This window comes from Ambystoma mexicanum, chromosome 2q (assembly GCF_040938575.1).
Source record: "Ambystoma mexicanum isolate Mex_15411 chromosome 2q, UKY_AmexF1_1, whole genome shotgun sequence".
NCBI lineage: Eukaryota > Metazoa > Chordata > Amphibia > Caudata > Ambystomatidae > Ambystoma > Ambystoma mexicanum.
The window spans coordinates 1,180,983,539-1,180,997,349 of record NC_090924.1 but is presented as its reverse complement, the minus strand read 5'-3'; the positions used below and the strand labels follow the sequence as shown (position 1 = coordinate 1,180,997,349).

Sequence of the window (13,811 nt, the reverse complement as noted above, 5' to 3'; positions counted from 1 at the left end):
CATCTGTTCAACAATATACAGTTCTGGTCCAGTACAAGCTATGCCCAGTCATATTCAAGTTGTGCCCCAGCTAAGATAGCATTTTTCACTGAATGACAGGTTGTGTCGGGCAAAAATCTGTGCAATCACAAACAACTTTACTCCCAGCCGCACCGAAAAATACGCTTGACTTTGGCTACAAAATATCCCAGATAAACTCTTCAAAAGAAACCCTATCTCTCTGTGCGTATGTCAGTTTCAAGGGATCTTTATTTTGACAGATGCTTGTGCATTGGAAACATGACTGGGGCTTTGGAAAGATTCAGAAAATGTATGTAAGAAGGCCGCATTTGAAAGTGACATCCCAGCAGAATTCACCACGTGTAAAAAGGGCTGCTTTTGCAAACAAGAAAAATGTTTGTTTTAAAAGTGTAATGTTGAATAAGGCCCTGTCCTTGCCGAGAAATGTAAGGGGGGTTTTGTTTGAAATCTAATGCTTTAGTCCAACAGCCTTGCTTTTGGCTCAGAAAAAAAATAAGAAAAATAAATAAAGGCATTTGCTGTACTGGGGAACCAGCAAAACAAGTTTTTAGGCCATTGACTTCAAAGGACATTTGCTTTCTGGGAACAGAATTTACTGCCCCCCAAAGGGCCAGCCCCTTGGAAACTCTGAATGGACTAAGGGGGAGAATGTAACGCACTCGTCGGACTTTGTGTCTGGGCTACAGCCTGTTACAATAGAGTTCCAGGACACCTGTGTGTTACTTTTGGAAGTAACACTTCCCCTCAACTTCAACTGGGGGGCTTCAAAGCCAGCTCCAGAGCTGCCTTGGAAATATGCCCTTATTTGATAGACAATGCTGGCATCTGGCTCAAAAGACTATTTTATTAATAAACTTTAAGACTTTTATCTCCGCAATTGAACAACGCAGTAATGCGAAAGTTTCACAGTTTAGATGCAATTTTGGTGGCTTTAACTTTAGACATGGTAGCCTTCACTAGCATATTGGGGAAAGAAATGGCAGAACATTGGATATTCTGAGGAAAGTGTATATGGTGCCACTTTGAAATTCAATACTAACATGCCTTATGATATGTGCAAATGTATAAAGTTATACAATTTTAGGTAAAATATTTCTCATTATTAGATGGATGAAACAAAGTCCTACAAACATGGGAGGTGGACTCCCATGCTCAGTGTGAAATATGTAATCTGCCTATGTAAGTTTCAAAAGTGCCACAACTGTAAAAAGGTGAATGTTTGTGCTATAACTGGTTTTAGCAAAAGTAACTGTAGGATTATCCTATGCATTGTAAAGCACACATCATAAATCTAATGTCATGCCCCTGAAACCCAACCGGCTGACAACAAGGCGGTAACAATCACCCCTGACTAATCCAGTTGTTAGTGGCATGCCCAGCCTAAGCCTGTCCCACTGTATAATCCTGTGATGTCATCCACCTTATAAAAAGTGGGAGCTCACAGAGACAAAAGGTCACACTCTCCTGAATTTTCCAGGGCCTGGTATCCAGACATTCCAGATTCACCCTGCAGATTCCAGACTCCACTACCAGGAAAGGGATAGTTGGTTCAGGCCTTCCTATCCAGGCAGAACCACCCTTCAGAATTAAAACCTCATAACAAAATCCCACTAACTTGGGAGAAGGTGGAAAAGCTGTGGTACCCTTTTGGAGAGTATCCTGTGACCAGACCGGCTTTTTGCCCCACTACCTCATGTCGCTGTGCTGTGACCAGACAGGCACCGCTGTTTTCTGCTAGGCGAGCCCCGCGGTGACCAGATATTGCCTTGAGTCCAGAAACTTGGTTGGCTGTCTCAAATTCCAAACTCCAGTGCTTATTGTGAGTATCTGCCCATCCCATAACAACACATAGCCTACCCTATCTTGATACCTTGTCTTAGTTCCACCCTCCAAGTAGTCCCACCCATACCCTAATACCTTTTTTTTTGTATTGTTTTCATTGAATTTAATCAACCTTTCCATTTTCTCACAACACCAAAAGAACAATACAGTACATAAGAACAGCTTTTCACTGAGATTACAACCACCTGAGCGGTTCAATAACGTTCAAAATATCCAATCTGCTTATACCTAGGCACATAAAACAATTACATTTAGGCACAATAAAAGTGAACCTTCAAAGTCTTACCAACAGAGAACCAGCCTTTAGATGCTAATCCAATCACATAACGAGTTTGTTAGTGTTACAAGAGTTCACTCTACTTATAACTGAACAGATAATCGTCGCATTGGTCACAATGCAAGATCACTCCTTCATGATTGTGACAACAACATGATAAGTGCATTTAAATTAATTTAAAAGAATCTAGCTAGAACAAACAGATGTCAAGAGGTAAATACTCATATCAAAACATAGGTTATACTCAACAGAACAGGACACACACGTCAACCAGTACAAGGCTCATTGCACAGAGAGGATATTCACTTACAAATAACTTGTTTAAAATGGTCTGAATTCTCTGTGCATCCTGTCCTTGATTTTCTAGTGTTAGCGCATTTCTTCCACTTATTTATGTCAATTGTAAGTCTTTAGTCATATTTGGAGTAAATTAATTAGTTTCCACATAAAGAGAAATGCGGCGTGAAGGGGGTTAAGACGGCCGCTTAACCTGTTTCATGGGCAGCGCCATCTTCTTGATAATCTAGTTTAAGTAAAACTTGTCCTTTATTTCCAAACTGATTTTCTCTGTTAACTGCTTTTATTTTCCCAAACCGAATCGCCTTCCACATTGAAAATCTCATCCAGTTATTTAGCTAGAGTCACTCTTTCACTTCTATATTATCCTTGTGATGTGCATCTATCAACCAGCCTAAAAAACGCATTCCAATTCTGTCTATTTCACTCGTTTTTTTTACCAACCGTTTTGACATATAAAACTGCAAAAAGAGAAAAATGCAACTTTCCAACGTGTGATTTTTGCTGCACTGTGTTCTTACTTTCAAGTTGATTTTTTAACTGTATGCCATTTGTTCATACCTTGCCTTATAGTTGCTAGTGTTCTTACATCGCTGGTACTGTTAGAAATCATATTTACCTCATTTATCAAACCACGCATGTAAATTATTTACCCATTCCAAGTGTCATTTACACAATTGGAAAAGTTTTCAAACACGATTTTGCCTCCCATTTCATGAGGGAAGGTCGGATTTTAATTCTGTTTGCTGCCTAGTATCCCTTACTCCTTGCTGCTCCCTTCTATCCACTGTAAATTCTATAAATAGGGGTTCGAGGGAGCATTGCAGGGGAAATCTTAACTCTGGTGCTATCTACCCGAACAGTAAAATTGCTCCTATTCATCTGTGCTTTGGAAATGTTATAGTAGGTCAACCAAGTGTATTTCATCAGTTTACATTGTAATTATCACCCATTGGTGATTGCTGCCCAATATTAAAATTGTGTTTTTCTTTGAATTTAAAATAAATAAATATTGCATTACCACCCACTGGCCTGGTTCATGGTCCATTGTGACCTGGGGTATTTGTAAAAAGGGGTGTGAGACGGGTTGGGTGCCAGCTCAATCTGAATTCTAGGAAATAAAGAAAAAGTATTCTAATTGAGCTCTACTTCCTAGGCTAAGGGCAAGTGTCCTGGTCCGGTGTGTGACACCCGATTAGAATCCTTAACAAGGGTCCTGACTTTGTTTATCTACCAAATAACTCTAAACGTGTTACAGACAGAGCCAGGCATGCAATCATTAGATTAGTTTTAAAGTCTTGATGTCAGTATAGCAAAAGCGCCATGTTCTCTCTTTTCTAGCAATTCTTGCTCTTGCTCCCAACACATCGTTAGTAGGGTAGAGATTAAGTTTGACTCTTAGAGTGATTATGCATGATCGCGAAACATGTTTTTGCAAATATGGCTGCAAGACTTTAAAGATTTTACATCGAATTGGATGTGATCATATATCTTGTAGCCAGCCAGCAGATCTCTGTTGGTAATCCAATCACATTCTAAACGTTTTTTCTTTACCCTATGTGAATTGTGTACTAGCTCCACATCATTAGACTCAATTTTGGCAAGTGTTGACAGACAGACACCTTCCCATTTACTCAATATCTTGAACAAGCTACTCGTCCATAGGTCATTAAGTATGACAGAAAATAGTCTTTTCTGGTAGTAGCAGTATTGATCTTAGTAACTGTAGCCGTAGTGGCTTTGAAAAGTGCATCACAATCCTGTTGAGACTCCTTGTTACAGAATCGAATTCCCAGGTATTAGAATTTTTTTATAATAGCAAGTTTTAGATTTTCGACTAGCCAGTTAAAGGACTTTCTCCTTGGATTTTTTTTGTTTGTTGGGGATTCATTACCAGCAATTTAGATTTGGGGATGTTATCTTCCGGATCTATATCTATATCTTTGAAATATTTTTTATGAGCCTCGAGAAAGTGCTGGAGTTTGTCTGCTTAGAGGAGATAGTGATCGTATGGGTTCCCAATCTGGGATGGTTCATATTCGCACCCCTGAGGCTATCACCAATACAAAATAAATAAAAAGGGGTCCAGCACACAACCTTGGCATAGACTCTGCTTGCTAATGACCCAATTAGACAGATTTCCTTACTTGTCCAGCTTGATCTGCATCCTTGTGTCTGAATGGAGTGCTTCAAGCATAGCTAACAGTGGAGGGACAGCCCTGTAGATGCATTTTTCCCCAAAGTTTAGATCTAATAGTGTAATCGAAAGCCTTACGTATATCCAAAAAAGCAAAGCTGCTAATTTGCCTACCTGGCCTGTTTAGCCAAAAGACGCAAAACCAGGAAGTTTGAGCTATTAGGGGCAACACGTTTGTCCTGGAAGCAAGACAACACAGCTCAACACAGGTTTGAAACCCAATCCTGCGCTTAGAAACCACTCGTTGGTATGAAGTGCGTTATCAAAGAACAATTAGAATTGGTTCCTCTTTTGAACCCCAATTGATTGTGATCTAGACATTGTTTGCCTAACCCAGATGTTAAGGGCTCTCAGTATACAGGTTTAAAAAACTTTGTGGGACTCGTCATAGAGGGAGATCAACAGATAGTTAGCAGGATTCGACTGATCCCCTGACTTAAACATCACTACAACTGTTGCGTCCTTCCATGACCGTGGGAAAATACAACAATTTATAATGTTATTGAACATATTGAAACAAAATCTTTGCCCAAAGCGATGGATCACAGTTAAGAGTCATATATTCGACAGACCAGCTTGCCTGGGAGCATTCGAGGTTTTTGCTTTTATGATTGCATGTTAAATGTGTGCAAATCAATATCAAGAATGTTCCAAGAAAGTAGATCTTTATTGCACAGTTGTTAATGGGTCGTCATCAAATTCCTTGGAACTATACTAAGGTTTTGGGAAATGGCCCTCGCAAGCTTACGCTGCGATTGATTGGGCTTGCATGCCACTCTGTTGGTCGATAGATTTTAGTAGCAACCAAAAACGTGACGCATTGCTAAATTGAAGGCAATGCAGCTTTGATTCAGCGTCGATCTGGTACATTGTGTCGATAACTTTTGAGTCAATTAGTATATACTTGCTTCGATTTTTTACCATTGGGATACTGACCCGGCTTCATGGCTAGTTGTACCTTGCACCTGAGTTCTCTTTTTTTCGTGTAGAGCCCTGATGTTAAATTTATGGGAATGATTTTGCATGGAAGGGGCCCTTGTTAAGTTTTCCTAGTTGGCACTAAGCCCCTTGGCAGGTTTTGCAACAGGGAAACGAAGTCACAAGTTATCATCTCAACAAACTTTCCTTCGTCATATTGGTTGTTTATTTTAGATTTAAACCTCATGGACATGGACGGCCTCCATATAATAATAGCTTGTTTTCTCTAATTTCTAAACATACATTTTTGATCTTATTATTGGTTGTAGTGTTCAAGGCCATTGTCAAATCAACCTAGCAATGATCACTACCTCCCTGGGATGCATCCGTACGTTGTTTACATAGGGAACAGATCGTTGAATTTGCAACAGAGCTGAATCAAGTGCATTTTGCATTTATGTAGCCTTTTTGATTACCCTTTATCTCATGCCCCACTCATCCAAGGTATTTCTGATGATACACCCTCTATCCCTCGCAACCATTGAGGCCTTTCTCCTCCCTTTTATATCATAACGGTGTTAATCCAGACATTCACTTTTGAAGTCCCCCAACAATATAACCCCCAAACCCATCTCTGATGCGCATTTCTCCAATATATCTGAGACCCATTCTAAAAGATGCCTCAGATTGGTTATTGAATGGTTCTAATAAACATTTAAAAGAATGCATTCTCTGCGTACGTTCCAACTAGCATTGCACCAGCCAAGCTTGATATCTAAAATGTCACAACTTCCTATGTCGAAATTTGTCATAGTAATACCACTGGTGAGCCGTAATGCGCAAAGCAGCCCCCTATAGGGAGGCCCTCTAACACCCCTACATGCTGGCACAGAACAGATCTTGCACCCATCGAGAATCATAATGCCAGTAATCCATGAAGGCAGATGACGTCCACTGTTGACGATAAATCATAATTTGGAAACGAGGTGCTTGAACCCATGTCTGTTCACAAGACCACACTTGTTAGCTGATTTCACATGTTATTTTGCATTGTAATCCCTTTTACATGCAGTGTATTCAAGAGATGTGCCCAATCATAGGACACTGTGATTTTTCTATGCTCCATTTACGCAATCTTGGCCACTGGACATTCCAGCTTTCAATGTAACAACTAATTGGTCACTTAGCATAGGCAGAGGATTTACAGACATTAAGTCCTTTGTTGGTATTAAATTAAGAGGGGCCACAGTGTCAGTAATTGAATAACCAAGCTGTTTCAAACTTAAGCATTCTTGCAGGACTATGTTCTTGACCAGTTCAGAATGAAAACCCAACCTCACCAGATCTACTATGGCATTGTCGATGAAAGGCTATCATCCAAGGAATATCTGAGCTAAATCCTTGGATTTGATGGATTTTAAGCATTGCAGTTCACCAAACAGGGTCAACACACATCGCCTTATCAGAGGCCGTGGCACAGCACCAAAATGTGGGGGCTCCCCTGCAAGCTTTGCTGAGGGCATCACCCGACCCCCCTGTCTCCCAGCTCGGAAATAAATCACGGGTCACGCCACACTCTGGGCCGCCTAGATTACCATGCTTGCACAATACTCACAATGTGCTGTTGCACACTGCACTAACAGAAAGATATACATATGTGTTTTAATATATTATAGAGCAAACTTTCTGAGAAAAAATTGCTAAAAAGCCTGAACATTTGCAATTGTTTTGTAGGGTAACACCAATCCAAAAATCAAATACATGGAAGTCACCAACAGTGCACAGGAACATTAATGCTTTAATTAATGTAATGCTTTGCTATTAAAAATGCCATGCCACAATGAAAACATGTCCAACTGGCTGCACATTGTAGACCAGTCTCAACACGTAATAACATATTGCAGTAAAGCATGCCACGCCACATTTAGACATGCCTAAAGTGGTTGCACCAAAATGCCAGTTGAAGCAATAACACTTATGATTATTGTATCACAGATGCCCAAAACAATATACAATTCCACAGTAAGAAACGGCTAGAGTGGCAGCACTAAAATGCCAGTCTAGCCAGGTAATTACACTTAGCAGAACTGCTTTATCAGAGATGCCCTGTTAAAAAATAATCAAGCCAAACTAAGAAGTGACTAGACTGGCTGCACTAAAATGCCTTTCTAGTCACTAATACCACATATCATGCCTGCTTAGCCCGGACATGGATGACCATTAGGATTTATTGCCCAATCCCTAAAATTAAAGATGAAAAATATCATGATAGATTATTGTAAACATTGCCTTTTCTCATTTCACAAATAAAAACATTTAAAATTCTGAAAAAATCACAGAAACTTGAATTGAAATTTGTCACAAAAGTGCTTTTTGGTAGACAATGTTTTTGGGTTTTCCATCGGGAGAAAAGATGAACAGATTATTTGTTGTTCCAACACTGGAGCAAGTAACCTACAGTTGTCCGTGAGCAAAGCATTGGGCCTCCAAGTTGTTTCCAGCAACCTTTAATGGCTGTTCTTGGGCTTTGTTGATTGACATTGCAAAGGCAAGTCAAACTGGGAATTGCAGACGTTTGAAGTCAAATGGTAAATCAGTAGAGATTAGAATAATTCTTGGTATGAATTTGTCTTCTCATGTTAGCAAGGTGTGCTTCAGTTTGGTCTGGTGTCTCATTTGCCCTGGAGGAAGTGGCTCTTGTCCTCATGTTAGCAGTCTTGCTTTGGTGTGCCCTGGAAGATGTTGCTCTTGTCTTTTTGGCAGCAGGTCTTGCTTCAGTTTGGTCTGGCATCTCGTTTACCCTGGGGAAAGTTGCTCTTCTCCACTGGTCGTCAAGTCATTCTGCTGTTTGTTGTTGTGTTTCAGAAGCTCTTGATATTGATTTTCGCTTTGCATCAGATGGAGCTTTCCCTGGTGGTGATCATTGTTTCGGGGGCATGTTTCAGTCAATTAATGGCTCCAGCACATTTGATAAAATATCCAAGAAAGATTGATTGATTGTGCCCTATTCTCATGAAGTGAACATAAGTAAACTGTAACTTTTCCATTTCCCAGATTTGACACTTTTTTAAATTATGCCTCCTTCTAGTACCTACTGCAGTGAATCGGGGTGAGCATCAGTAAATGAAGTTGTCTTTCGGAGTACATTTTTTGCATCCAAACATTGACTACAATATTGCACCAAAATTTGGTAGCAGTGGGTTCAACGTAGTGGATTTGTATAGCCTGACAGACATACATACATACATACATTCAGCTTTATATATAACGATACACGCACACTAACATGCACGCACACACATTTAAAGAAAATACATTTTCTTACCTTTTAATCCGTTGGTCCAGGGAACAAGGCCTTCAGCTCCCTGCAGCAGCCAGGATCGCTTGTTCCTGTCATCTACAGAGAATCTTTAGGCCTCCATGTCAAGGGGTGGTGGGGAGCCTTATTACTGGAAAAAGAAATGTTTCTTTTTGAAGTCACTCTGACTTCACAAAGACATTATTTCCATTAAAGAACCGAACCGTAACCGAAATAATTTCTTTATGAAGGCAGAGTGACTTCAAACATAAATTATTTCATTTTGTTTTTTAGGGGGACATCACTAATTCCTGGAAGTCTGAGTTGGTTCATCCTCTTGATCTCTAGTTGCATCGCCTCCCGTCAAGTTGCCTATACTTCCTGATCTGCTCACCACACCCATAGATCTATTGAGGAGAATAAGGCAAGGGTGTCCCCTGTCCGCCATTCTATTCGCATTAGTAATGGAGCCCCTCGCTTCAGACCTCTGTGCCAAACATACACAGAGGCCTGTCTTTCAGGCCAAATAAATTAATAATATCCCTTTACGCAGATGACATCGCACCTACATCGATGACCCTATCGAGAACTTGAACCCAATCATGTGAGACATTATTAAATTCCGCTCTTTTTCTGGCCTACGAATAAATCACAGTAAGTCCATAATATTCCCTCTGACTTCAGAGACCCGGGAATTCGCGGATGACTATGGTTTTAAATGGGAACTCACTAATGTCAGGTACTTAGGCATCCAACTGTCCAGATCTCACCAAAAACTCTTTGAAGACAACTGCGGCAAAGCAACAGAAAATCTTCAAGAGAAAATCAATAGCTGGAAAACTTTGCCACTCACCCTCTGGGGCCGGGTATCGCTGGTGAAGATGGTGATCCTTCCCAAACTACTATACCTCTTTGCGAATATCCCTCTATTGGTGTCCCAAAAGTATCTCCAACATTTACGAAGCCTAGTGCTAGAACTACTGTGGGCAGGCAAACCAGCCAGAATAGCAGACAAAGCACTGATTCAGCCAGCGACAAAAGGAGGTTTGGCACTTCCAGACCTAGAGCCTTACTATTGGGCAGCACAAGTCCAATTTCTGGGCCACTGGTACGCTACCCACTTTATCTGACCCCATATCCAGCTCGAACGAGCCCTGGCGTCGCCTAACATGCTAAGAGCAGTCATCATAGGTCAAACACACATACCACACGCAACGCTAAACACAGTACTTTCCACAATCGCAATCTGGAAAAAAATAGCACATAGATGCGGTATACAGGCAAGGTTCCCCCCCATCCTGCCGACAAGATTCATCCCTGGAATCCCTTTAACTTCAGAGAAAGTCTACCTGAACTGGATTGACAAGCTCCAATTAGACACCATGGGGACCTATTCAGTGACGAGAAATTCCATACACCTGAACAAGCCAGAACTCGTGGAGCTACCACTGCCCTGGACACATTTATCTATTTCCGTCTCAGGGTTACTCTCCAGGCCATCTTTCCATTATTTCCACAACAACCACCAACGTGGCAACTATTGCACGGGGTGATCCAGTCACTAGAGGAGGGTAGGCTAGTATTGTTAATCTACAAAACCCTGATATCCGACACGACCCCACCACTCAACACCGAAAGCTAGATGGGAGAATTCCCTTCATTTGACAATTCCAGATGAGGACTTGTTAGGCAGAAACCTGTGCAGTTCCCTCTGGGACCACTGCAAAAGATTTAAGACTACAGGTGGTTGGCAGTAAACCCAATTGGTAGCAGTCTGTACCACCCAGATTTACCTGGTAGCTGTGGCTGAGCAGTCAGACTTCTGTCAAGAAGAGTTAGGCAGTATACAGAGTATTCAAAATAGGTCAAAAGAACACAGTAGAACAAGCAAACACTGACCAGAGCTTGGTGTAAAAGAGTTATAATCATTTATTTAAATACACATCTAGTTAAACACACTGGCACTAATATCAAGCAGTTCAAAAACACGGTCACTAAAAGATATACACTCCCTTCAACGATTATTAGACAAGTCTTAAGTAAAGCAACACTTATTTTCAGACAGCATTGAGCCCTTAACGAAGATGGCACTCTAATCAATCGGTTTAAAAGGGAGAAAAACGCAGAGCAAAGATAGAAACAGATCCCAACACTTTTGGAAGAACACAGTAGGAGAAGAAGGCAGGTTAAAACCGTAAAGTCAAAGTTAACAAGGCCGGACCGACTTTAAGAGGCTCCGGTTGAAATGTGTCCAAGGTCACACGGTTCAAAGTGCCCAAAAGTCTCGCAAAAAGTTCAGAAAGAGTTGGACCAACATAAAGGGACCAGTTAGATGGTCAAGGCGACCAGCCCAGTCCAGAAGGTTAAGGGATTATTGTTACCTTGTAGCAATCTTTAGAAAGGGAGGCCTGGCAGACACAGTACCTTAAAATGGTGAGAACGCTCCAGCGGGGGCAGCAGTTCCTGGCAATGGGTGCAAGTCGGTGCTTCGTCCGGAGGAAGAGAGGATCTCGTCGGGGAGGAAAGCAGGAGTCTGTTGCACTGCCAGGGAAGAAACCAGCGTCAGAGTTCTCAATTAAAAGGAGCGGTCCTTTTATTCGCGGTCCAGTGGTAAGTGGCTATCTGGTTGCCTGGGTGCTTGGCACGGGCAATTCGACCACAAGACGTCCTGGGATGCAAGAAAGGAAGGTAAACTGGTTGTGCCCACCAGTCAGGGGAAGAAGACTCTCCATCAGGGAGATCCCCTCTGTCGTTGGGAAGTGGTGAGTCGGTTCAGCAGGGCTCCACCGGTGGTGTCGTCGTAGCAGGTCGGCTCAGCTTCTCCCTCGTCGGATTTTCAGGTCCTGTGGCGACTTCTGAAGTTCCAGTCCCAAAAGCCCTGCTTTTATGCAGCTCACCCCCATTCACTCAGCCTAGCTGTCAATCAAACATGCTAAGTGGTGAGCCAGCCGGCTCACCACTTAGGCCAATCACACAAGAGTGCGACTTGAGTTACCAAGGTAACTCAGTCCAGGGTGCCTAAACCCCCTCCCACGCCCACTGTGGTACCCAGACAGAGTGGCACCACTTTTTGAGGCTTCTGTGGAGAAGCCCGCCAAAAAGTGGAACAAAGGGCTCGACCTTTGGTTTGGAGTTACAGAGGCGAACACAAACGACATTTTAAAACCGAGTTCTGGCAGAAAATACCAACCGGTGAATTAATATTAAATAAATAAACCGGCGGTATGTTAAAGGCTATGTTAAAAAGTATTAGCCTCGAACAATGGGAAAATCCCATAGAGATATTCACGGCTGAATATAAAAAGTAGTATCCACTGCCACCAGCCAAAACTCGACGAGGGGGGACGGGACAGTGCCCCCTCGAATAACAGACCCAGGGGCAATCGAATTGCCTCTACCAGTACGTCCACAATATGATGGTTTGTACTGGTTCTGTTAGTAATTTGGGACTAGTAAAGCCAATGTTGACTTTACATGCCCTGGGAGACAGTAGTCCGTCCCAGGGTATGGAGTCTATGGTGGGGGGTCACTATGACACCCCGGTGTTACTGCATGGAGGGCGCGGTGTAACACACATAAAAACATATGAGACCCTATGGAGTAAAAGACCCCATAGCCCATGAAACACATTAACATTCAAAGGAACACCATAAATCATGTCCAAGAGTGGGTGAAAAAGAGTCTCACTTGTGGCAGGAGACAAAAACAAACTCCAGAAATCCAGCAAAGCTGGAGGGACTCACTAGGTTAGGAAATCCAGCCTAAACAGAGAATTCTCCCTAACAGGACTGGGACTGTATCTTGGCCCAAACCCAAAAAGTATCATTAAACACACGATATAAACAAATTCATTTCAAATACGTACACCAGGCATACCATACTCCGGCCAGGCTACACTCCCATCACCCCGCCATACCACCGTCGTGTAACCGTTGCAACGCCCCATTAGCAGACTTTCTACACCTCGCATGGTCATGCCCGGCCATACACCAATTCTGGAAGACTGTGCTGGAGAAGACCGCACCAATCATTGATACTCCCCTCGAGCCAGACCCCAAAATTACACTCCTTGGATTGACTAAGCATATCCCTCAGTGCGCAAACTATCCGGGCTGCTGCTATTACTTGCCCGAAGAAGGATTGCAATGTCCTGGGGGAAAGGACCGATACCGACGCTACAACAATGGCTGTTGGACATAACATACTGCCAAGACACTGAAGCGAACTTCATCAGACTTCTACCTCTGCATGCACGCCCCCCGATATCTGGGGCCCCTATATCACTTACCTAATGTCCATCCCAAGCAATGACTCCTCACAAGACTCTTCCCCAGGTCCTAACTCCGGAATGTCAGCCCTCGCTTCAATACGAGACTGCGACAGGTACAACCAACAATCATAAAAAGCGGCAGTTTGGGTGCGTCACCGGAGGGGGGGTGGACGGAGGGAGAACGGACATTAGGGCGGATGTTTTGACTGTATGTACAGTTAAAAACACCAAAAATAAAGTTTAAAAAAAATTGTGCAATCCAAACAGTGATTCTTGTCAGATCTCTTCCTGAGATGCTCCTATGTATTTTTGAATTGTTAAACATACTATGCCAGTGACATGTTTCAATGCAGATCACTGGTAAAGGACACTAAGCGAGCCAGCAGGCTATTAAGCTTCCCCAGTTTTTCAGCCAAATGGGTGCTGGGGGATTGCAAGTTGTATTTCCTGGTATGATCCAGGCACTTAAATATGCAATGAAAGCAGTGGAGTAGGATATGGTCACAGAAGAGCTTTCTTTATGGATGAAGACCCCTTTGAGAATCAGCAGACCGGTGTTCTCATGCTGGATGCAGTTTACAAGAAGCCCTTTGCACATTGCATTCTGCATCCAAGTTTTATTTATGAGCATTGAGTCTTCTAAAATCCATTAGGAAACAACACACTGGCAAGGCAGTGTTCCTGAAGAAGA

General features: G+C 42.4%; 1 protein-coding gene across 1 annotated transcript in view; it reads left to right on the top strand.

The window, feature by feature from the left end:
* Positions 1-13,811, top strand: part of NSUN6 (NOP2/Sun RNA methyltransferase 6) — a 632,060-nt gene that overhangs the window by 597,384 nt on the left and 20,865 nt on the right. The gene's annotated exons all lie outside the window — the stretch shown is intronic.